The sequence below is a fragment of the Nicotiana tabacum genome, chromosome 1 (assembly GCF_000715075.1).
Source record: "Nicotiana tabacum cultivar K326 chromosome 1, ASM71507v2, whole genome shotgun sequence".
Classification (NCBI taxonomy): domain Eukaryota; kingdom Viridiplantae; phylum Streptophyta; class Magnoliopsida; order Solanales; family Solanaceae; genus Nicotiana; species Nicotiana tabacum.
In genome coordinates this window covers 37,968,274-37,995,098 of record NC_134080.1, presented here as the reverse complement: position 1 = coordinate 37,995,098, position 26,825 = coordinate 37,968,274, and the positions used below count along the sequence as shown (strand labels likewise).

The 26,825-nt window shown below is 33.8% G+C and overlaps 1 long non-coding RNA gene across 2 annotated transcripts; it reads left to right on the top strand.

Annotated features, from left to right (window-relative positions):
• Nucleotides 1-7,891: 7,891 nt before the first annotated feature.
• LOC107810373 (uncharacterized) lies at nucleotides 7,892-12,483 on the top strand. 2 transcript variants are annotated; one of them, XR_001653628.2, is made up of 4 exons: nucleotides 7,892-8,030; nucleotides 8,198-8,304; nucleotides 9,238-9,282; nucleotides 11,851-12,483. It is a non-coding gene; the product is annotated as an uncharacterized LOC107810373 (long non-coding RNA). The 2 variants fall into 2 exon arrangements; XR_012708577.1 differs by having other exon boundaries at nucleotides 7,900-8,304.
• The last annotated feature ends 14,342 nt before the right edge of the window (nucleotides 12,484-26,825 follow it).

Here is a 26,825-nt window from a genome sequence, read left to right as displayed (position 1 = left end):
CAATTTCAATAAGTTTAAAATTTTGTCCGTTTAATAAATTAAATAATTAATTATTTAATTGGACTAAGTAATTATCTATGGGTTCCAGACTCGATATTTGAGGCCTAGGAGCACCAAGCTATACTTAATTATTATGTTTGTCAAATTCAATAAGATTAAAATTTTGTTCGTTTAATAAATTAAATAATTAATTATTTAATTGGATTGAGTAATTATCTATGGGTTCCATGCTCGATATTTGAGGCCCAGTAGCATCAAGTTATCCTTAATTATTATGTTTGTCAATTTCAATAAGTTTAAAATTTTTTTCGATTAATAAATTAAATAATTAATTATTTAGTTGGACTGAGTAATTTATCTATGAGTTCCATGCTCGATACTTGAGGCCCAGTAGCACCAAGCTATCCTTAATTATTATGTGTGTCAATTTCAATAAGTTTAAAATTTTGTTAGTTTAATAAAATAAATAATTAATTATTTAATTGGAGTGAGTAATTATCTATGGGTTCCAGGCTCGATATTTGAGGCCCAGTAGCACCAAGCTATCCTTAATTATTATGTTTGTCAATTTCAATAAGTTTAAAATTTTGTTCGTTTAATAAATTAAATAATTAATTATTTTATTGGACTGAGTAATTTTCTATGTATTTCATGCTCTATATATGAGGCCCAGTAGCACCAAGCTATCCTTAATTATTATGTGTGTCAATTTCAATAAGCTTAAAATTCTGTTAGTTTAATAAATTAAATAATTAATTATTTAATTGGACTGAGTAATTATCTATGGTTTCTAGGCTTGATATTTGAGGCCTAGTAGCACTAATCTATCCTTAATTATTATGTTTGTCAATTTCAATAAGTTTAAAATTTTGTTCGTTTAATAAATTAAATAATTAATTATTTAATTGGACTGAGTAATTATCTATGGGTTCCAGACTCGATATTTGAGGCCCAGTAGCACCAAGCTATCCTTAATTATTTTGTGTGTCAATTTCAATAAGTTTAAAATTTTGTTCGTTTAATAAATCAAATAATTAGTTATCTAATTGTACTAAGTAATTCTCTATGGGTTTCATGCTCGATATTTGAGGCCCAGTAGCACCAAGCTATCCTTAATTATTATGTGTGTCAATTTCAATAAGTTTAAAATTTTGTTAGTTTAATAAATTAAATAATTAATTATTTAATTGGACTGAGTAATTATCTATGAGATCTAGGCTCGATATTTGAGGCTAGTAGCACCAACCTATCCTTAATTATTATGTGTGTCAATTTCAATAAGTTTTAAATTTTGTGTGTTTATTAAATTATATAATTAATTATTTTATTGGACCGAGTAATTATCAATGGGTTCCATGCTCGATGTTTGATTCCCAGTTGCACCAAACTATCCTTAATTATTATGTGTGTCAATTTCAATTTGTTTAAAATTTTGTTAGTTTAATAAATTAAATAATTAATTATTTAATTGGACTGAGTAATTATCTATGAGTTCTAGGCTCGATATTTGAGGCCAGTAGCACCAACCTATCCTTAATTATTATGTGTGTCAATTTCAATAAGTTTAAAATTTTGTGTGTTTATTAAATTAAATAATTAATAATTTTATTGGACCGAGTAATTATCAATGGGTTCCATGCTCGATATTTGATGCCTAGTTGCACCAAACTATCCTTAATTATTATGTGTGTCAATTTCAATTTGTTTAAAATTTTGTTCGTTTAAAAAATTAAATAATTAATTATTTTATTTGACTGAGTAATTATCGATGGGTTCCAGGCTTGATATTTGAGGCCTAGTAGCAACAAGCTATCCTTAATTATTATGTATGACAATTTCAATAAGATTAAAATATTGTTCGTTTAATAAATTAAACAATTAATTATTTAATTGTACTGAGTAATTATCTATGGGTTTCATGCTCGATATTTGAGGCCCAGTAGTACCAAGCTATGCTTAATTATTATGTGTGTCAATTTCAATAAGTTTAAAATTTTATTAGTTTAATAAATTAAATAATTAATTATTTAATTGGACTGAGTATTTATCTATGGGTTCCATGCTCGATATTTGAGGCCCAGTAGCACAAAGCTATCCTTAATTATTATGTATGTCAATTTCAATAAGTTTAAAATTTTGTTCGTTTAAAAAATTAAATAATTAATTATTTAATTGTACTGAGTAATTATCTATGGGTTTCATGCTAGATATTTGAGGCCCAGTAGCACCAAGCTATCCTTAATTATTATGTGTGTCAATTTCAATAAGTTTAAATTTTTTATCGTTTTATCGTTTAATAAATTAAATAATTAATTGGAATGAATAGTTATCTATGGGTTTCAGGCTCGATATTTGAGGTCCAGTAGCACCAAGCTATCCTTAATTATTATGTATGTCAATTTCAATAAGTTTAAAATTTTGTTCATTTAATAAATTTAATAATTAATTATTTAATTGGACTGAGTAATTATCTATGGGTTCCAGTCTCGATATTTGAGGCCATGTAGCACCAAGCTATCCTTAATTATTATGTGTGTCAATTTCAATAAGTTTAAAATTTTGTTCGTTTAATAAATTAAATAATTAATTATTTAATTGGACTGAGTAATTATCTATGAGTTCCATGCTCGATACTTGAGGCCCAGTGGCACCAAGTTATCCTAATTATTATGTGTGTCAATTTCAATAAGTTTAAAATTTTGTCCGTTTAATAAATTAAATAATTAATTATTTAATTGGACTAAGTAATTATCTATGGGTTCCAGACTCGATATTTGAGGCCTAGGAGCACCAAGCTATACTTAATTATTATGTTTGTCAAATTCAATAAGATTAAAATTTTGTTCGTTTAATAAATTAAATAATTAATTATTTAATTGGATTGAGTAATTATCTATGGGTTCCATGCTCGATATTTGAGGCCCAGTAGCATCAAGTTATCCTTAATTATTATGTTTGTCAATTTCAATAAGTTTAAAATTTTTTTCGATTAATAAATTAAATAATTAATTATTTAGTTGGACTGAGTAATTATCTATGAGTTCCATGCTCGATACTTGAGGCCCAGTAGCACCAAGCTATCCTTAATTATTATGTGTGTCAATTTCAATAAGTTTAAAATTTTGTTAGTTTAATAAATTAAATAATTAATTATTTAATTGGAGTGAGTAATTATCTATGGGTTCCAGACTCGATATTTGAGGCCTAGGAGCACCAAGCTATCCTTAATTATTATGTTTGTCAAATTCAATAAGTTTAAAATTTTATTCGTTTAATAAATTAAATAATTAATTATTTAATTGGAGTGGGTAATTATCTATGGGTTCCAGGCTCGATATTTGAGGCCCAGTAGCTCCAAGCTATCTTTAATTATTATGTTTGTCAATTTCATTAATTTTAAAATTTTGTTCGTTTAATAAATTAAATAATTAATTATTTTATTGGACTGGGTAATTATCTATATGTTTCATGCTCGATATTTGAGGCCCAGTAACACCAAGCTATCCTTAATTATTATGTGTGTCAATTTCAATAAGCTTAAAATTCTGTTAGTTTAATAAATTAAATAATTAATTATTTAATTGGACTGAGTAATTATCTATGGTTTCTAGGCTTGATATTTGAGGCCTAGTAGCACTAATCTATCCTTAATTATTATGTTTGTCAATTTCAATAAGTTTAAAATTTTGTTCGTTTAATAAATTAAATAATTAATTATTTAATTGGACTGAGTAATTATCTATGGGTTCCAGGCTCGATATTTGAGGCCCAGTAGCACCAAGCTATCCTTAATTATTTTGTGTGTCAATTTCAATAAGTTTAAAATTTTGTTCGTTTAATAAATCAAATAATTAGTTATCTAATTGTACTAAGTAATTCTCTATGGGTTTCATGCTCGATATTTGAGGCCCAGTAGCACCAAGCTATCCTTAATTATTATGTGTGTCAATTTCAATAAGTTTAAAATTTTGTTAGTTTAATAAATTAAATAATTAATTATTTAATTGGACTGAGTAATTATCTATGAGATCTAGGCTCGATATTTGAGGCTAGTAGCACCAACCTATCCTTAATTATTATGTGTGTCAATTTCAATAAGTTTTAAATTTTGTGTGTTTATTAAATTATATAATTAATTATTTTATTGGACCGAGTAATTATCAATGGGTTCCATGCTCGATGTTTGATTCCCAGTTGCACCAAACTATCCTTAATTATTATGTGTGTCAATTTCAATTTGTTTAAAATTTTGTTAGTTTAATAAATTAAATAATTAATTATTTAATTGGACTGAGTAATTATCTATGAGTTCTAGGCTCGATATTTGAGGCCAGTAGCACCAACCTATCCTTAATTATTATGTGTGTCAATTTCAATAAGTTTAAAATTTTGTGTGTTTATTAAATTAAATAATTAATAATTTTATTGGACCGAGTAATTATCAATGGGTTCCATGCTCGATATTTGATGCCTAGTTGCACCAAACTATCCTTAATTATTATGTTTGTCAATTTCAATTTGTTTAAAATTTTGTTCGTTTAAACAATTAAATAATTAATTATTTTATTGGACTGAGTAATTATCTATGGGTTCCAGGCTTGATATTTGAGGCCTAGTAGCAACAAGCTATCCTTAATTATTATGTATGACAATTTCAATAAGATTAAAATTTTGTTCGTTTAATAAATTAAACAATTAATTATTTAATTGTACTGAGTAATTATCTATGGGTTTCATGCTCGATATTTGAGGCCCAGTAGTACCAAGTTATCCTTAATTATTATGTGTGTCAATTTCAATAAGTTTAAAATTTTGTTAGTTTAATAAATTAAATAATTAATTATTTAATTGGACTGAGTATTTATCTATGGGTTCCATGGTCGATATTTGAGGCCCAGTAGCACAAAGCTATCCTTAATTATTATGTATGTCAATTTCAATAAGTTTAAAATTTTTGTTCATTTAAAAAATTAGATAATTAATTATTTAATTGTACTGAGTAATTATCTATGGGTTTCATGCTAGATATTTGAGGCCCAGTAGCACCAAGCTATCCTTAATTATTATGTGTATCAATTTCAATAAGTTTAAAATTATTATCGTTTAATAAATTAAATAATTAATTATTTAATTTGAATGAATAATTATCTATGGGTTCCAGACTCGATATTTGAGGTCCAGTAGCACCAAGCTATCCTTAATTATTATGTATGTCAATTTCAATAAGTTTAAAATTTTGTTCATTTAATAAATTTAATAATTAATTATTTAATTGGATTGAGTAATTATCTATGGGTTCCAGTCTCGACATTTGAGGCCAAGTAGCACCAAGCTATCCTTAATTATTATGTGTGTCAATTTCAATAAGTTTAAAATTTTGTTCGTTTAATAAATTAAATAATTAATTATTTAATTGGACTGAGTAATTATATATGGGTTCCAGACTCGATATTTGAGGCCCAATAGCACCAAACTATCCTTAATTATTATGTATGTCAATTTCAATAAGTTTAAATTTTGTTCATTTAATAAATTAAATAATTAATTATTTTATTGGATTGAGTAATTATCTATGGGTTCCATGCTCGATATTTGAGGCCCAGTAGCACCAAGCTATCCTTAATTATTATGTGTGTCAATTTCAATAAGTTTAAAATTTTGTTCGTTTAATAAATTAAATAATTAATTATTTTATTGGACTGAGTAATTATCTATGGGTTCCATGCTCGATATTCGAGGCCCAGTAGCACCAATCTATCCTTAATTATTATGTTTGTCAATTTCAATAAGTTTAAAATTTTGTTCGTTTAATTAATTAAATAATTAATTATTTAATTGGACTGTGTAATTATCTATGTGTTCCATGCTCGATATTTGAGGCCCAGTTGCACCAAGCTATCCTTAATTATTATGTGTGTCAATTCCAATAAGCTTAAAATTATGTTAGTTTAATAAATTAAATAATTAATTATTTAATTGGATTGAGTAATTATCTATGGTTTCTAGGCTTGATATTTGAGGCCTAGTATCACCAATCTATCCTTAATTATTATGTTTGTCAATTTCAATAAGTTTAAAATTTTGTTCGTTTAATAAATTAAATAATTAATTATTTAATTGGACTGAGTAATTATCTATGGGTTCCAGGCTCGATATTTGAGGCCTAGTAGCACCAAGCTATCCTTAATTATTTTGTGTGTCAATTTCAATAAGTTTAAAATTTTGTTCGTTTAATAAATCAAATAATTAGTTATTTAATTGTACTAAGTAATTATCTATGAGTTTCATGCTCGATATTTGACGCCCAGTAGCACCAAGCTATCCTTAATTATTATGTGTGTCAATTTCAATAAGTTTAAAATTTTGTTAGTTTAATAAATTAAATAATTAATTATTTAATTGGACTGAGTAATTATCTATGGGTTCCAGGCTCGATATTTGAGGCCAGTAACACCAACCTATCCTTGATTATTATGTGTGTCAATTTCAGTAAGTTTAAAATTTTGTTAGTTTAATAAATTAAATAATTAATTATTTAATTGGACTGAGTAATTATATATGGGTTCTAGGCTCGATATTTGAGGCCCAGTAGCACCAAGTTATCCTTAATTATTATGTGTGTCAATTTCAATAACTTTAAAATTTTGTTAGTTTAATAAATTAAATAATTAATTTTTTAATTTGACTAGGTAATTATCTATGGGTTCGAGGCTCGATATTTGAGTTAATTTGACAATATATATATTAATTCGTTAATTTTGAAAGTTTATTTTTATGAATTAAATAATTAATTTTGTAAATTGTAATTGGATAGATTTTGTAGTTGGTACATACTTAAACTATAGAAACTCTACACTAAAAGGCTCTATATTTTACTACACTAAACGGTTCTATATTTTTCTACGCTAAAATGCTCTATATTTTAATAAACTAGGCTCTATATTTTACTACGCTATAAGACTCTAAATTTTACTACGTTAAAAAGCACTATATTTTACTACGCTAAAAGGCCACTATTCTTTAAGCAAATAAATAATCTAAACTAAATAAAAACAACAAACAAAAGAACATAACATTCATGAAATTACATATAAAACAATAAAAGATATTTGTGACAATTTCATTAACAATAAAAATTATTTATCAAGTTTTAACTATTTTTTGTACCAAGGCTAATAATTCAATCCGGCTAAAAATAACATACAAATTTAAACGTAAACATAACACAAATCAACGTGGAAACACATTCAACAAAACAAATATGCATATGCTCTATGAGTTTCGACATAAACAAAATCGAAATACCTCGATTTAAGTTTTTTGAAATAGATCCAAATCGAATTTTTGACCCCGAAAGAAGGAATCCAAGGCTTGAGATTTATGCGGGACCTACGCTCTTCACTTTTTGTGTGACGGATGGGGCACAAGAAATTTTTTTAATTCACGGGGGAGGGGGGAGGGGGAGGGGACCAGCAGTGGTGGGCGATTTTAAAAAAAAATGGAGACAGAAGTCGTGGGGAAGAAGAAGAAGGGGGACCCTATATTTTATTTATAGGGAAACACAGTATAATTCTGTGTTTTCCTTAAACGTAATACTATACTGCGTTTCCCTATAATAAAATAGGTACCCTATATTTTATTATAGGAAAACGTATTATAATATTGCGTTTAAGAAAATGCAGTATTATACTGCGTTTTTTTTAAAAATAAATTAATTTTTAAATAAAACGCAGTATAATATTGCATTTAATTTTAACGGCTAACTTTCCGTTAAAGTAATACTGCGTTTTATATACAAATATAACTTCTTTTTTAATTGTAAAAACGTATTTTGTGCAAAAAAAAGGACTAAATATAGCAGCATTGTTAAGTGTTTTTCTTCAAAGGCTTTAATGTGGCTGATCTCATCTACTGAAAGGGTCAAACCATATCCAATACTCCTACATACAGAATCGTCTACCTCTATCTATCTGTGACAATAGAAAGTTTGGTTTGGGTTTTTTCGATTCTTTCACTCTTCGTATTAGTGGGTTGAGTTTCTCAAACTAAATATTTTTTCCTTGAGTTTTACAATGTCCTTGTGTGTATTTTGTCTTTGGTGATTTTCTATTGTTTGTTTACTCTTTTCCATTTTATTATATCTGCCTTTTCTAATGTACTCAAATTTGTTCATTTGTTTTGTTTATTTATCCTTTAGGGCTTTTCTGCACATGAATCATGATAGACGAAATAGATTCAAAAAGCTTGAAAATGGAGGAAGAGAAGATTTTCGAGTTCCGCTAAATTTTCCTCCATTCTTTCTTGGTGAGCAGTAAACCTTTTCTTCTATTTTTTTTATAGAATATTGATTTAGAATTTTCATTTTTCTATAAAGTTATTTTTTAATTTGTGCTTTATTTTTCTTCTTAATTCATTATAAGATTTTGAATTGTTGATTTACATGTAATGTTCCTCTTTTTATCAAAATTGTTTTGGGTGGATTCTGTGTGTCCATGTGGTTATTTTGTTCAAAATCTTCTATGATTTTTTTTTTTCTCAGGTAAACAAACTGTAACAACGCTAAGCACATTGAATTTCCTCTGGACAAAAAATTCTACTTAAAGGGAAGAACAACTAAGGTGCTTGACGATATGCCTGAAATAACTAAACAATTTCATATTCCATATTTCTTTTTCTGTAGGTGATTTATGATATAAACATCTATCCTTAGAACACAAATATAGGACATTTGAAAAATGTTTTGGTAACTATACATATGACACTGAAAATGCAGCATACCCTTTAAATGGGATGTCTTTTCAAATTCATTTGTATATGAAAAAGCAAAGCTTTTCGAGAGAAGGGAATGAATGTGGATAATTCTTTCATGGTGCCCTACATTTTGACAATGCTGCATTACTAATGTCGTTTCATCGGGAATTCATCATTAATTGAAATCTTTCATTCTATCTCTCTGTCTGGAGATCTATTTAAACACGAAGGAAATAGATAATTAATTTCATTAATTCTCTCTTCGTCTCATTTGACGACCAGGTCAGTAGAAATCTGTATCAATACAATCCTTCTTATGTGTTTGTCAACCCATTGATGATTAGATGCAGTACTTGTGATATCTGTGGTATATGAGCTTCTTGCCTCTCTATTTCCATTGCACAATTAAAATATGATATTTCCGTTTTGGTTGTTCTTTATGTTATGTGGCTTCTGAAACTAAGTAGTTTTATTATTTATTGTTAGTGTAGGAGATGGATTCATTCACTGACTCGCCCTGCGATTTATGAGGTACTACTGTATTCTGTTGTCTTTTAGATGCATGATCTGCATGATAGTAAACTGCATGCAGCTCATATTAAGAGGGAAGAGAATGAATTTTTGCTTCATCAATAAACTAAGAATTTTTTCAGGTTACCCTTATTTTGATAGCGATGGTCAAGATATTTCATTTACTGAAATTCATATACTTATAGTGTATATAATAAAAGGAGTGGACGATATATATATTGGTTTTGGGCACATTGATGTATTGTTCATGAGGAAAATGACTGCAAGAAGATAGCAACATAACATGAGTGAACTTCTTTAGACGAATAATTTTCTTTTTATATTTATGTAATAATGTGCTCTACTTTTCTCTGTAGTCTCAACCAACTAAGATTCCTTAAGGCACCATATGTCTCGTTCATATTTGTCTGTTAAGTATTAGTATAATTTCGTCACAACAAGTTCCTGCATGGATTGTTTGTGGGCTAACAGTATTTTGTTTGGGATGTAATTACAAAGTCTGCCGATATGTTTATACTTCTTGCCTTTCCAACAAAGTTGATAAAACCTTTACAATGTTAGTCATATTTGGTGCATGTTATGATGTCGGAGGTTAGTTCTTATGACGATACCAATCTACCAATAAAAGGATAAGTGATGTGAATAGGAGTTGAGCTTTGTGTAAATACCAATTTTCATCATTTCCATCCATTATAGAACATTGAAAATTCTTATGTGCTAATCATAGGGGACGTTTTGAGTAGAGTCGTCCTTTCAGAAGCACCTTGAGCGATATTTAGGAACTTGTAAAACTTTAAATATTTTCACCAATAAAAAAACTTTAAATGTTAAAATAACAAGGTACTTTAATTTTAATTATGTGATTTGATAGAAAATTAGTTGTGACATTCAAGTGGGCTATATGAAGACCTTGATGGGTTGGACTTATCCTTCGATGGGTAATACGTAAGACTCAACATAATAATTTTAACATCTTGCTGAAAGGATTGGGCTGGGGCGTCTTATTCCTTGACAATTAGCTCAAATTAAGGTGGCAGAAACTTGATGAATGGTCCTATTTGATTGTATTTTGGTCTACATAACAATGTTGTTTTGAAGGTTCTCCTGAAATCTAAGTTTTCTTTAAACTAACGCAGAAAAGAGTAAAAGTTAGTTTCCCTTTCCTATGTTATTATACTTATCTAATGCAGTAATTAGGTAACTGTTCTTTACTGCTAATGTTGATTATTAGTCGAAACCCAATTTTCTCACTCATCCACTGAAGCTACTAAAATAATTTTAACGTCTTTTAGGAGACAAATGGGTTAAAATTAGAGGCTCCTATAGGCACGCTCTAGGACAAGTATAGTTCTAGTAGTATGAAACTTTATTTTCCTTTCTCTTCCTCCATTTTGTTGATCAACTGTTTTGCACTAGCCAAACTCCAAAGCAAACATTAGGTTGCAAGAAGTTTAAAAATAAGTAGCCAAAACCTTTTATGCATTTTCTAATCAAGGCATATACCTAGACACGGTGTACGACATATATTAAACATGCCATGTGAAGTTTAATGAGGTCATTTGTTCTGCCTGCAGATACCTAGAACTTAATGTAACAGTTATTCACTAGGAGGCTTTTCCATGAAAGTTTCTCAAACTATTGCTACAATTCTGATGTCAATAATAGTCAGCATTGATATTTTCATAGTATGGATACAACTCTAAACGTCAATAACATTGAGTTTTAATGCATCTATCTCTTCAACAAGAATTACCTGCAAGTTCAAGGAACTAAAGAAGATCATACCATGTTTAGTAAAATACTGAAGGATACCACGTGAATTCCCATATCTTGGGCAGCTACCTCCCCTCCTCAGTTGTTGTCTTTCCTTTATCAGGTATTGCTGAACTACTAATCTTTATATGCTTGTGAAAAGTTAAAGTCTAAACTTTGTAAGATGTACTCTGAATCTAGGCCAACTCTAACGTGGTTCACACTTTCCTGAAATAAGGCAGTCAATTAAAAGTTTTTTGTGAGATGAACTAAAATATGCACGGGATAACTTCTACTTCAAGAGTGCACAACGCCACTATTGATGGACATACGTAATGCGGATGCAAATCTTACAGCGCTCATAATTTTCTACAATTATATTCTACTGAAAGTGCATAACTTAAACAGCAACACATCCAAATAATATTGTCCCAATAACTTTCTCTGATCACATTGTTCGGCACATGCTAAAGCACGGGCAAAAATATCTAGTTCAATAACATATAGCAACTTTTAGGTACTTAATCGATGTGTAATATGTTGGGGCTAAACGGCTCACATATATTTTTAGCATGGTGTCATATTGTCTATTTAGGGTTAAGCCTATACGATTTTCTCTAAAAAGGATCCACACCAATAAAAGATTCTCACACCTTATAATATGTATGCTCCCAAGTCCCAATCTTTTCAGCTACTGATGATAGGTAATAATTACGTATTTTAGTCGCTTATTATATTCTAATTTACTATGTTTTAATTGAGTTTGACCTTCACTCGCTAGTGTTTTGCACTAATTACATTTTTTATGCCTTGTAGGAGTGATTCCGAGCTATGTAGACATTATGGAATGAATTCGAGCTATTTGGAGATTTGAAGTCTGAGTAAAAGCCCAAGGGATTAAGCCGGGATCGTGTTTGGGGGTCAAGTATCAATTCCGGACGTCAAAATTCAAGGAAGAAGCAACTGCTGAAGAAATGCACTAGTGCGAGGCGCTGTACGACGCACTGTGTCGCACAGTGCGAGGCATTAGTGTAATTTTATGTCAGAAATTTCCAAAGTTCAGAAACTGGGTTTTTTGGTCTGACAGGAAAAAGCACTAGTGCGACGCACAGGGCGACACATGAAAAGCAATAAGTTTGCAAGCTTTTCTATTTCGGCTAGAAAAAGGAGATTTCGTCTTGGCCCAACACTACTTGGTATAAATACATATAAAAATGTTATTTTGAGGACTTTTGACATACTTTAGACCTAGGGAGAGCACGAAGCCTCCGTGGAGGCCGGAATTCATCTGATTCTATCTTTCTTCCATCAAACTTAGTAATCTTTACGTTTCTTTGGATGACTTGTTATTTTGCTACCATGACTATGTGGAGGTAAACTTCGTGTTCTAGGGTTGTGGTTGTCATGAATATTGAAGTTTATTAATTATATTACCGTTAATTCGAGTTATCATCTTTGGTCGTTTCTCTAATTCTGTGCATAATTGCTTAATTATTTCGCCAGTAGTTGAGTTCTATTTACTATCTATGCTATGCTTGGGAAAGCCACGTTTAGATTAGAGTAGAATTAGAGAGATCTTGTTTCTGAACCCGTGGCTCGGGGAAAGATTTCGCGGTTAGGATAGAAATATACCTAACAGTCTTACTTAGTTGAATACCATTTATTATATTCGTTCATGATAGATTTAAGACCATAGGAGTATATGGTTGATATATTATGGAGAGACAGATAGTATTGTGGGCATGCTATTTATATAAACGATCCGGTAAACTAGCAATCATAGATAATTCGGATTAACATGTGTAATTACGAACTCAATATGATTGATAAACCGACCACAACCTGGAATCTATATCTCCCTTGGTTACGTGTTTAAATTTTACAATAGTAGTTGTAATAAAAAAGTTAAAGTTTTGATCATCTTGGACATTAAATTGATTTTAGTTTGCTTAGTCAACGGTTAATCTAAGTCTCTGTGGGTTCGACATTCGGCTTTCGAGTCACTTTATTACTTGATAGCCACGTATACTTGCGTGTACTTGGGGATCCAACAAGTTTTTGGCGCCGTTGCCAAGGACTTAGTAATTGATTATTTATTTAAGTTTAGCTTTTAGTTGATTTTTGTTCAAGTTTTTAATTTTTTTATTTAGTTAGTATTTTCTTTTCTTATTTTGACATGACACCTTGGAATGAAGATTGTTTGAATGATGATTATTCTTACTTTGACGATCCTTGTCCATATTGTGAAGGACCCCACTAGTGGAAAAATTATCGTAATATGCCCAGGAGCGGGTTGTGCGCACAATCTCAATCCTATGAGTGAAATATTTGTAACATGTGTGGTGGTCAAGGTGGCCATTGGGATGGTTGTCCTAATTCTTTATATCCGTCTCCGAACCCTTTTTATGATCTTTCTAATAATGTTTGTGAGTTTGATAGGATCAATGATATGGAAGATATTGACATGATGCTCATATAATGGACATGATGAGACAATTAATGGAGCAAACTCATGAACGTCGAAAAGAGATGGAAATTCTTAACGCAACAATGAAGAGAATGAAGGCCAAAGTAGAAGAATGGGCTGCAACATTTAATGATCAACAAGTTGCAGACTTAGTTGATAGTCAGGAAGAGCCTAAAATTTGATAAGAGAGTAAGTTCCAGCTAGAGGAAATTTTCAAAAAAGAGGAGATTTTGAGCCAAACCTAGCTAATGGAACAAGCTGAACGATTAGAAATATATGAAGCTCAACGTGAGAAAACTACAGATGGGATAAAAGACTTAATAGAAGGGAAAGCTGAACTGGGACAAGAGAACGAAAAATTTGGCACTGTTATTCACGACTTGAGGGCTCAATTGATTGCAAAGGTTGATGCGTCGAACGCCCAACAAAATAGTTCTGAGTTGTGTAAAACTGAAAAGGAGCTTATACGCCAAATTGAGGAGCTAAAAGTGGAGAGTCAATCATTCGACCATAGTTTTATTGATGATGTCCATGTTGATGAAATCACTCTAGAGTCATATGAGGAGTAGATAATATTATATTTGAAGACTCTAATGTGTATACATATGAGGACGTAAATAGTGTCGTAATTCTAGTGTTGGGGTATACTGGTCCTTATTCCATACATTTTTCAACATTGTGTTTGGATGATAACATGAAAATCGAGTCATCTGAGCCCTTGGAGGAACCAATGGATGAGGAACGGGGTGCTTACATTCTTGAATTCATCGTGCCGGAGAAACAGAATTAAATCCCTCATCTAAAGGTTGAGAAGTGAAAAATTTATTACTTGGCCTGGTTATACTTATAGCCCCACCACTGGATCATAGCCGCAGACTGAATGCCATGTTAAGGGTACAATTTATAAGTTTGAGTTGGAGGAAAAAAGGGCTCAAGTCGTGCCGCGACGTTAAATCAGACACCTGTTAAATCCAGAGGAAGTGTGCTAAAGCGAGCTAGATGGTGAGAACTAAGTGTGGGGTGCCCACACAAAAGATCATACCTGGGCGAAGTCTGAGTACCCATGAGTTGCTATTGCTTCGGCCTTTGGCCTTTCAGGGAGTTTCTTGTCCACCCTCGTTATTGTTTTGTTTTATTTGTGTATTGGAGACACTACACTCTTTTAATGTGGGATGAGAGAATTTCTATGGATAATTAGGAGTAGTGTGTTAGAAAAATATTAACTTCTTGTTTTTGTTTTCGTAATTGTGTAGTATAGCTCATTTTAAGAGCTTCTTTTAAGAAAAATCGAAAAAAGAAAAAAAATTAAACTTTTCCGACGATAGATCTCAGTCAATAGTTTTCTTGAGGGATTTAAGTCGAAAGAAAAAAAGACAATTTTTTTTTTGTAGGTAGTGCAGTAATTCCTCCTTGGTTTTTCTTTGTGCAGCGGTTTTTTCCAATTGTTTTATTTGAATCGGGTGTAGTTTATTTTTTTATTAGGAGTAGGAGCCATTGTGCTATGAATTGAAGTGGAGAAATATCTCCTGACTTTGATATGCCTTGAGAATAGCGAGTACTTTGGTTGTGACACTTAGACTCAGTTTTTAACTCTTGTATAAGTACCTTAAATTGTATGATCTTAATTTTGCTTAACTGCTGTGATTAGAGTATTTTGATGAGTTCAATACTGTGTGAGTTATGTGCCATGTGTGTTAAGATTTGTGTGTCATTCTGTGCATTGCATTTGATGTCTGGAACTTGCCCCGTGTGTTTGCAAAGAGAAATAGTAGATTTGTTCTGTCTTGAAAGTGATATAGGCGTTTCTCTGTTGAGCCATATATATATATATTACCCGCATAAGTGTTATGTATCGTAATTAACCCTTTTTGAGCATGTAATCCTATTTCTTTGGCAACCACATTACAAGTCTTCCCATTTGTTTGAATTACCATATACTTGAACCTTTCACCTCTCATGAGCACTTGAATTGGAATAAAATTGGTGTGGGGCGGTTGGTTTGGCTTTTGAATGGGACTAATGAAATAAGGAGAGATGTGCATTATTTTGAAAAAGTAAGAGCCACTTGAATTGAAAAAAAAGAAGGCAAAATACCTTAAAACCCCCTTAAACTTGACATGGATTATTAGTTACAGCCTTAAACTGTTTGTGGTCTTAATTACCTCCCTCAACTTGGCCTTTTGAGAGTCATTACCCCCTAGACGCTGATGTGGCAAAGAGTCTGAGTGTACTCGCCTGCCACCTGGATTTTTCCTGTATATGTGGCATTTTTTGAAAATAAAATATATTTTTACCTTTTTAAGTATTTTACTTCTTTAGATAATTTTTTTCGAACGATTTATGATAAAACTTGGATAAAACTACATTATTTAGGCTAATTTTTTTTATTTGGCTAAAAATAATAAACTTTTAGTTAATCTTTTTTTTGAATTTGACCTGAAAATAAAGATTTATATAAATAAAATGAATAGTCAAGGCATCTAAAAAGTTATAAAAAACATACATAGTTTGAAATTAATTATTTTGGCTATAATTTTTTATATAGCTCTAAATTATGATGCTCTAAAAATATATATATATTTTTTTTTACAGATTTTACTTGAAAAAGTAAAAATACACAGTTGAAATAAATAGTCATTGCATCAAAGAAGAAATAAAAAGATTACACAAAATAAAAATCCACAGTTGAAGAAATCGTACACTCTTTTTATTTCTTCTTTCAATGCAACGACTATTTATTTCAACTGTGTGTTTTTTCTTTTTTCAAGTAAAATTTGTATAAAATATTGATAGGTTTTAAATATCCTTGCCTTATGTTTTGATGATCTAACAAACTTACTGTTAAGAACCAGATAAAGAACCTGACCCACTTGGACTATACTGCAAATTTAACGGATTCTAGCTAAATGTGAACTGCTACAACTTTAGGAGCTAGGACTCCAAACAAGGACCTGATACCCTTGTGGTTCCCTCATAACAGTACAAAGTCAATTGGACACAGCTGGAAACGAAGTGACCACCTGCACTGTTTCTGCCGCACGACACTGTTTCCAACGCCCACTCATTCCTTGACCAACTAAAGTGCTCACATCATTTCAAGTGATGTGATCAAGGTGTACCAATAATGAGTTTATATTGAAACGTCACTTGAATGTTTCAGTTTCTCATTCAAGCCTTTTGTAAAAATAGAGAAATCAATTCTCACGAGCTTGAAGAACAAAGTTGAACGCTACTACGGACCAGTTCCTAAAGTCAGTATTTTATTGTCCTCAGTTGAGTTGTAACTTTGTTATTGTACTTATTGTATTTCCTAAATTGCTTAGCTAGAAGCGTTGATTAGGAACCTTCTTGTAAAATCCGTAAACTCTTTGAGTTTATGTTGTGACTAGGTCTAGTCATAAGCAAAAACCTTTGTAACTGTAGAGTGACAAATTGGCTTTTGGTGAGAGCATCACAAGTTAGTGAAAGTCTTTGTAACTAAGGAGTCACAAAGTGGCTTGTGTTAAAAGTACCACAAGTTAGTTGAGTTGAATTCTTTGTAATGGAGTCATTACAAAGTGGCTTGTAATAGGTTTTTACAAGTTAGTGAAGTTGAAAGCCTACAGGTGTTGGTCATGGTTTTTGGTCCCCTTGTGTGGGATTTTTACACGTAAAAATTCCTTGTCTCATTTACTTACAGTTTATTAACATTCTCAGCAAAATCTCGTAGAAGACCAGGTACTCTACTGTTTGGTGGACTACTAACAATTGGTATCAGAGCAGGTTCCTCCTATCAGGCTAACACCTAGGAAGGATCCTTATGGATGCTCCACCAAATTTTGAAGAAGGTCAATCTACATACCGACCACCCAGGTTCAATGGACAATACTATGGGTGGTGGAAAATAAGAATACATGATTTTATCATGGCTGAGGATTCTGAGTTATGGGATATCATATGTGATGGTCCTTATGTTCCAATAAAGGTACTGGAAGAACTCCTATTTTCAATGACAAAAACCAGTAAATAATACACTAACGCAGATAGGAAAGCTGTGGAGAAGAATTTTCGTGCTAAGAATATTCTGGTGTATGGAATAGGACCTAAAGAATATAATAGAATTTCCGCTTGCGACACTGCTAAGGAGATATGGGAAGCTTTGCAAACAGCTCATGAGGGAACTACCCAAGTAAAACAATCTAAGATCGATATGCTCACCACCGAGTATGAACTCTTCAGGATGAATGACGATGAATCTATTCAAGATATGTATACAAGATTCACTCCCATCATAAATGAGTTACACTCACTTGGCGAAACCATTCCTACAAACAAGCTAGTGAGGAAAATCCTCAATATTCTGCCTAGCCCATGGGAAAGCAAGGTGAATGCTATTACTTAATCAAAAGACTTGCAGGAGCTGACCATAAAAGAGCTTATTGGAAATCTGAAGACCTACGAGATGAAGAGGAAGATAGACAGTGAAAGAAGAGAACCAAAGAAGGAAAAGAACCTTGTACTCAAAGATGATAACAATGACTCAAGTGAGGAAGACAATGATATGACTTACTTAACCAAAAGATTTCAGAAGATGGTCAGAAGAAATGGAGAAATGCTAAAAAGGGGCAGCTCTAACAAACCAAAAAACTATGATCTTTGTCATAAGTGTGGGAAGCCTCGACACTTCATGAAAGATTGTCCTCTCTTGAATCAAGAATTCTCCAAGAACAACCATGAGAAAACAACTAAGAGGAACTCGGTTCCTTTCAAGGACTTCAAGAGAAAAAGATCTGCTAACAATATGGTGAAATAAGCTCTTGCAGCGTGTGGGGGTTCCTCTGGTGAATCTAAAGATGAACTTGATGCTAGTAATAGTTCCATGATGGCAGCTGAAGGCAAGGAAACTGGATATGACTCAACTTTTGCTTTGATGGCCCAATCAGATGATAATGAAGACGATGACAACAAAGAGGTAAATTTCAGGGATGTTCAGAGAAATTTGAAATCCTATTCTCCAAAAAAACTCATGTCTTTAGCTCATGTATTAATTGATGCCTATCATAGTCTTGTGGAGGATAGGGATTCTTTGACCTTAGAACTAGGAGAATCTGAACAAACTAGAGATGACTTAGTGGCTGTAGTTATTGACCATAAGGAAACCATTGAAAACTTCAGAAAAGAAAAAAAATGATCTTTTGGCAATAATTACAGACCTAAGGGAAACAATAATGAAACCACGGACTAAGTCAAAACCTAAAAGTTCTAGAAAAGGAAAGGAGATAGCCAGTAAGGAACACATTAGGCTTGAAAATGAGGTGATAGCTATGCGAACTAGGATGTGTGTTGAAATTGAAAAAAATAAGCACCTCAAAACTGATCTGGAAAGAGTAAAGAATGGTCTTGAAAAGTCCTTAAAGTGGATCTGGTCCTCAGAAGCTATTACTGCCATGCACACTAATAATGGTGGAAATAGGCAGGGAATAGGGTTCCAAAGGGAGAAAACTTCTTACAACCCTCACAACAAGTACGTCACTGTCTCTGATAACTGGCTTTGTACCCAATGTAGGAAAAATAGGCACTTCAAAGAAAATTGCCAGGCCAGGGATCAATTTGCTCAGAAAAACAAAGTGTTCGCTGAAAAGATGACTACAAAAAAGGGACCAAGTTCCACTCACAAAAAACACACATTACCTGCATGGACTAAGATAGCTCTTATTCATCCTCTTACCTACTACAAGGGACCCAAACTTGATTGGGTTCCTAAAACTAACTCTTAATCTCCTTGTACAAGGAACAATGAAAGGAAGCGGTCACCAATGGTTCATGGATAGTGGGTGTTCAAAGCACATGACTGGGAACACCATGGACTTTCTTTCACTAAAAGCCCTGCAAGGAGGGAGTGTATCCTTTGGCAATGGGATAAAGGGTTAAATTCTTGGAGTTGGAAAAGTCGGGAAGTCACTCACTCATTCTATTGAAAATATATACTATGTCAATGGCCTTAAGTACAGTCTCTTGAGTGTCTCTCAAATATGTGATAAAGGAAACAATGTGGAATTCTTGTCCAAAATATAAACAGTCACCAATCTGGTAACTGGTGAAGTGGTACTTGTGGCCAAAAGATACAAGAATATCTATGTTGCTGATTTCGAGTCCTTACAAAGTGGTGATCTGAGTTGTCTGAAAGTTGTTGATGATGATGCTGAACTATGGCACAGAAGACTGGGCCACGCAAGTTTTTCCCTTCTGAACAAACTAATTTAGAAGGACCTGGTCCATGGTCTGCCCATGTCAAAATTCAAGGTGCAAAAGGTCTGTGATGCCTGTGCTAGAGGAAAACATGTGAAGTCCTCCTTTAAGTCTAAAAGTGATGTGAGCACCTCAAAGCCACTAGAGCTTCTGCATATGGATCTATGTGGCCCTATGAGAGTGAAAAGCAGAGGAGGAAAAAGATACATTTTTGTGATAGTGGATGACTATTCAAGATTCACATGGACTCTATTTCTCAGAACTAAAGATGAAACTGTTGAGGAGTTTGTGGCTTTTGTGAATAAAATACAGGTAAAGATGGAGTCTAGAGTCGCATGCATTAGATCAGATCATGGGACAGAATTTGACAATGTCAAATTTGATGAGTTCTGCAATGAAAATGGCATCACTCACAACTTCTCAGCTCCCATAACTCCCCAGCAAAATGGAGTAATAGAATGGAAGAACAAAACTCTGGAAGAGTTGGCAAGAACAATGCTAATCGACACTGGAATTGCAAATAACTTATAGGCTAAAGCTGTCAACACTCTTGGTGAACAGGTGTACGATCAGATCACTTCTGAACAAAACCCCCTATGAATTGTTGAATGGAAGGAAACCCAAGCTGACTCACCTAAGAACATTTGGGTGCAAATGCTATATTTTCAACAATGGAAAGGATCAGCTTGGTAAATTCGATGCCAAAAGTGACGAAGGAATATTTCTGGGCTACTCTTCTCAAAGCAAGGCTTACAAGATATATAATAAGCGGACTCAATGTGTTGAGGAAAGTGTTCATGTTATTTTTGACGAGTCGTATCCATCATGTGAGAAGAGTGTTGAAGAAGATCAAGATGGAGAACCCTTACTAGTCCCTGGTGAAGTCATTGACATGACAAACAGAATGGCAGAGATGATGAGTCAAGTAAAAGAGCTGAGTGAAGACAATACTGACTCATCTCTAATGGAGCCAAGTACTTTAATTACAACCACTGAAGCTGAAGAAAGAGTGGTTGATGCAGTTCAAGAAACTCCACTAGCACCTGAGAGAAGAACGCTGGAAAACCAGCCAAACGTACCCACATCCTCTCAAAATGAACCTCAGATGCCTAACTGGAGACACCAAAGCTCTCATCCAATGGAGAACATCATTACTCCTCTAGATTCCGGAGTACAAACCAGGTCAAGAGCCAAATATTTTCTTGCCTTCTCATCTTTTCTCTCCCAGATAGAACCCAAGAACATTAAGGAAGCCTTGAAAGATGCAGACTGGATTACAACCATGCAAGATGAGTTACATCAGTTTGAGATGAACAATGTTTGGCACCTAGTACCCAGACCCTCAGATCGAACCATTATAGGAGCCAGGTGGGTATTCAGAAACAAGCTTGATGAACATGGAATTACCATAAGGAACAAGGCCAGGCTAGTGGTTCAAGGCTACAATCAGGAGGAAGGGATTGACTATGATGAAACGTTTGCTCCAGTCGCTCGCATGGAAGCTATTAGAATTCTAATTGCTTTTGCATCTCATATGAAATTCACCTTGTTCCAAATGGATGTCAAAAGTGCATTTTTGAATGGACTTCTTAAGGAAGAAGTCTATGTGAAGCAACCTCCGGGGTTTGAATGTCATGAACACCCTGAATATGTTTTTAAACTGGACAAAGCATTGTACAGGCTAAGGCAGGCTCCTCGAGCTTGGTATGAAAGGCTGTCAAAGTTCCTCTTAGAAAATATCTTTAAAAGAGGGAAAATTGACAACACCCTGTTTCTAAAGAAACGGGGAAGGAACATGCTCATTGTTCAGGTATATGTTGATGATATCATTTTTGGAGCAACAACTAATTCTCTGTGTGAGGAATTTGTAAAACTCATGGGAAGTAAGTTTGAAATGAGTATGATGGGGGAGCTGAACTTCTTCTTGGATCTTCAAGTAAAATAGTCCCCAAAGGGTACATTCATTTATCAGCAAAAATACATCAGGGAGCTCTTAAGAGGTTTGACATGGAAGCATCAAAAGTCATAGACACTCCCATTGCTACGACCACTCAATTGGACATGGATGAAGTAGGGTCTCTTGTGAATCAAACCATGTATAGAGGCATTATTGGGTCTCTTCTCTATCTTACTGCTAGTAGACCTGATATTGTCTTCAGTGTGGGGCTATGTGCAAGGTTTCAATAAAATCCCAAGGAATCTCATTTGAAGACAGCCAAAAGAATTCTGAGATATCTTAAAGGAATACAGGACCTGGTCCTTTATTATCCCACAGGTGACAGTTTTAACCTCATTGGATATGCTGATACAGACTATACAGGTTATCTTGTAGACAGGAAGAGCACTTTTGGAATGGCTCATTTCCTAGGTTCATGTCTCATCTCTTGGGGTACAAGAAAGCAAAACTCAGTGGATCTTCAATAGCTGAGGCAGAATATGTAGCCGCAACATCCTGCTGTGCACAACTTTTGTGGATCACGCAACAACTGAAGGACTTTGGGGTACTCATTGAGAGTGTTCCCCTTCTATGTGATAACACAAGTGCGCTCAACATGGCCAAGAATCCAGTTCAACACAAAAGGACCAAGCATATTGATGTGAGGCATCGCTTTCTGAGGGACAATGTGGAGAAAGGATTGATATGCATGAAGTTTTGTAGCACAGAAGATCAAATTGCAGACATCTTTACCAAGGCATTAAGTAGGGAACATTTTGAAAGAAACAGAGTGAAGTTGGGGCTTTTAAAGCCCAATTGAGAACCCGATTCCCCATTATTTGGCTATGAAAATCATCTTCAAGGAAAACTGGCTAAAAGTGTTTTCTAGCTCTATCTAACTCACTTCAATACCGTTGTAGGTAAACACTCATGATAAGTATAGAAGCTGTAGATGCAGTGCATGGATAATAAACGAGGATTAATATTTTCAAATAACAGGTCAAGAACCTGGTTCTTGTACCAAAGGTTAGTAGTTCTGTGCATCCTTTAATATACGTCTTAAAAAGATACAAAACACAATTGTCATGTCATTCAACATTTCAGATCCTGATGTCACATCTCTTCACTTCAAATCATTCCATTTCCCTCCGAAACGTTGCACTTCTCTACGCCCAGCTTCCGTTTCAGAATCGGTGCCTATTCCTCTCTCTTCATAATTATCCTCTCCTCATAAAAAACCCTTTTCTGTTCTCACTAACCATAAGTCTTCCATTAGAACTTCCCAAAGCATTTTCACACCATTTTTTCAATGGTTGAGACAAACTACGATCTCCCTGCCTCAGTCATACCTACTATTAATAAACCCATAGAGATTTCCATCTTTACTGAGCCTTCCTTACCCACTCTTACCCTTCTCGCTGAAATCACACCTCACCCAGATTCTCCGTCTCTCTATATTTTAGAAACCCCTAAAATTGTTGATCCATTCTCTCCATCTTCTGAGAATCCCACTAGTCAAAGACCAAGTAGAGAATAAGGTCAAAATCCTGAGGTCATAGAGGGTTCTGCCATTGTTGCTACTGATTCCGTGGTGGCAGTAGTGCCAATTGAGGAAGAGAATTTTGTAACCGTCTTTATAGTGTCTGCTGATGGTGTACTGTATGAGATCATCTCTCAGAAAAATAAGGTACAAGGTGTGGGGGATGAAGGGGCTATTGTAACTGCTAAAGGTGCTGCACTAGCAGAAGCTACTCGACCCTCACATAAGGAACGTGATCCCTCTCCGGAGGACCCAGGTCAGGATTCTCATGACCAGGACAGTTCTGCTCCTGCATTCTCTATTGTGCCTTTGGACATACAGGTACCTGGGATGAGGTCCAATGATGAGGAGGATCTAGATAACATAGCTTATGATGCATTTATAGTTAAGCGGAGGGTTGTATCCACTCCTGAGGCCTCCACCAAATGACCTACTACTAGATTGCAAGCTAAGGAGGCCTACGACTATGCCCTTCAAAAGAGCAGAAAAATTAGTGAAAAGCAAAGGAGGAAGCTGGTGAAAGATGGTGTACCCGTAAGTGATAAAGGGATTCCTGTGGTAGAGGTGTAAGAGGAAACCCCAGATGAACCTGGTTCAATGGTTAGACGGTCTCAGAAAAAGAAGCAGTCTACTTCAATAGAGAAAGGGTCAACCTCTATCTCAAAGTTGAAGAAGGTGGTAAGTGAGTTCTCGATGTCTGATGAGGATGTGTTGGTCAAATCCAAGGGAAAAGGGAAATTAAGTGGTGAGAAGTCCAGCAAATACAAGTCTGAAATTGTTCAGGAACCTGGTTCTGTGAAGAGGATAAAAAATGAAGTCAGCCTCGGCTCAGAACGCCTGAGACACTAAAAGGTTCTGCTGGGTCATACTTTTGACCGAGCAATCTATGAGATGGCTGGTATGCGACAAATTCTTGAAATGGTCAAATTTCAACTATGGGCACATCTATTCCAAATAAATGCACCTAAGGTATATGAGGATGAGGTACAAAGCTTCTTTACTAGCCTCTTTCCCATTGAGACAGACCATATCTGTGCTGTAGTGAATGGAGTGGACATCGTGTTCGATGTAAAGTTGCTTGGAGAGATTCTTAAAGTTCCTACAACTGGTGTGTCCAGTGTAAAGGATGTGTGTCAGTTTAACTTCAGAAATGCCGTGGTAAAAGACAATGCAAACCAGAAGGGGGACCAAATACATAAGAAAGCACTACTCATGGTCTATCAGCTGCTGTTCGAATTGGTTAACAAAGTTCTATTACCTCGAGCTGAGAGGAGGTTAGTGACTTCTAAGTTTGACCTGTTCTTGATGAAGCAACTGGATAGCTTTACTCCTGTGGGTCTTCCTACTATTATGATTGAACACATGCAAAAGGTTGCTACCTTTAAAGATGGTAATCATGGCCTTCCCTATGGGTTCTTGCTTACACGAGTGTTTAAATTCTTTGAAGTGCCACTGGGGCCAGGCAATGTGGGGACTAAGAAGCATACTTTCTCACAGACAACTTTGGAAGAATGCGAGTGCATAGAAAAGAATTAGGGGGGGGGGGTCGGAAGTATATCAACCGTCTCACAGCTTATTAATGCTCAGAACAGTGCAATTGAGGAAATTCATCGGTTGAAGGCCAGGAATGCTATCCTGGAAGGTCAGCAAGCCCAAGGGGTTCCGGCATCAAATGATGAAGTAGCTCGTTTGACAAAGGAGAATAATGATCTCAGGGCGCAAGTAGAGAACCTGAAAGTAGAACTTCTCAATGAGAAAAAGTCGGCCAATGCCCGAATAGACCTTGTTCTCCAAACACTTGCTGCGGCTTCCAAGCCCTTTACTCCTAGTTCCCCCCTAAGTACCCCTTCAGTAACCAGTTTCTGGAAATGTTTTTTTTAAAGTTTTTCTTGTTTGGTAGATGTTTTGTTTTCTTTTTTTGATGTGGTTGGGATGAAAAAGTGTTGCTCCCGTCTTAACAGTCCAATGTTGCCTTTGCTTTTTAAGCAAAGGCATATAAAATTTTCATCAATATCAAATCTATCCTCTTTTATTATCTCAATGCTTAATTTCTACGTTTCTCTTCTCTATCATGTTGTGTGCACATATGTGGCACGAGTTAGCTCGGCTAGACTTCTTTATGCTGTTTATCTATTTATGCCTTTTTAATGATGCCAAAAAGGGGAATAAAGTCAGGGGGAACTAATTTTGAAACTTTTACTTAATCTGGTTCTCAAAAATGTGTAGTAGTTAAAAATGAGAAATAAGTAAGGCATAAAGTCAGAGGGAACTAATTGTGAAACTTGTGTTCTCCTGTTACTTAATCTGGTTCTCACTGCTCTAAATCCACATTATCGATGTTACGTTTGTCATCATCAAAAAGGAAAAAATTGATAGGTTTTAAATGTCCATGCCTTATGTTTTAATGATCTAACAAACTTACTGTTAAGAACCGGATAAGGGCCCTGACCCACTTGGATTATACTACAAGTTTAACGAATTCCAGCTAAATGTGAACTGCTACAGCTTCAGGAGCTAGGAATCCAAACAAGGACCTGATACCCTTGTGGTTCCCTCATAACAGTACAAAATCAATTGGACACAGCTAGAAACGAAGTGACCACCTGCACTGTTTCTGCCACACTTTACTGTTTCCAGCACCTACTCATTCCTTAACCAACTAAAGTGCTCACATCATTTCAAGTGATGTGATCAAGGTGTACCAACAATGAGTTTATATTGAAACATCACTTGAATGTTTCAGTTTCTCATTCAAGCCTTTTGCAAAAATAGAGAAATCAATTCTCACGAGCTTGAAGAACAAAGTTGAACGCTACTATAGACTAGTTCGTAAAGTTAGTATTTTGTTGTCCTTAGTTGAGTTGTAACTTTGTTATTATACTTATTGTATTTCCTAAATTGCTTAGCTAGAAGCCTTGTTTAGGAATCTTCTTGTAAAATTCGTAAACTCTTTGAGTTTATGTTGTGACTAGGTCTAGTCATAAGCAAAAGTCTTTGTAACTGTAGAGTGACAAAGTGGCTTGTGGCGAGAGCATCACAAGTTAGTGAAAGTTTTTGTAACTAGGGAGTCACAAAGTGGCTTGTGGTAAGACCACAAGTTAGTTGAGTTGAATTTTTTGTAATGGAGTCATTACAAAATGGCTTGTAATAGGTTTTTACAAATTAGTGAAGTTGAAAGCCTACAGGTGTAAGTCGTGGTTTTTGGTCCCCTTGTGTGGGATTTTTCCACGTAAAAATCCCTTGTCTCATTTACTTACAGTTTATTAGCATTCTCAGCAGAATCTCGTAGAGGACCAGGTACTCTACTGTTTGGTGGACTCATACAAACTAACAAATATATTCTTAGAGAACCATAAATTAGATCTATATAAAAAATTATAGCCTAAATAATTAATTTCAAACTATATATTTTTTATAACTTTTTAGATGCCTTGACTATTATTTCAATTGTATAAATCTTTAAATTTAGGTCAAATTCAAAAAAATTAACTAAAACTTTATTATTTTTAGCCAAATAAAAATATTTAGCCTAAATAATGTAGTTCTATCCAAGTTTTATTATAAATTGTATTTGAAAAAATTATCTAAAGAAATAACATACTTAAAAAGGTAAAAATATA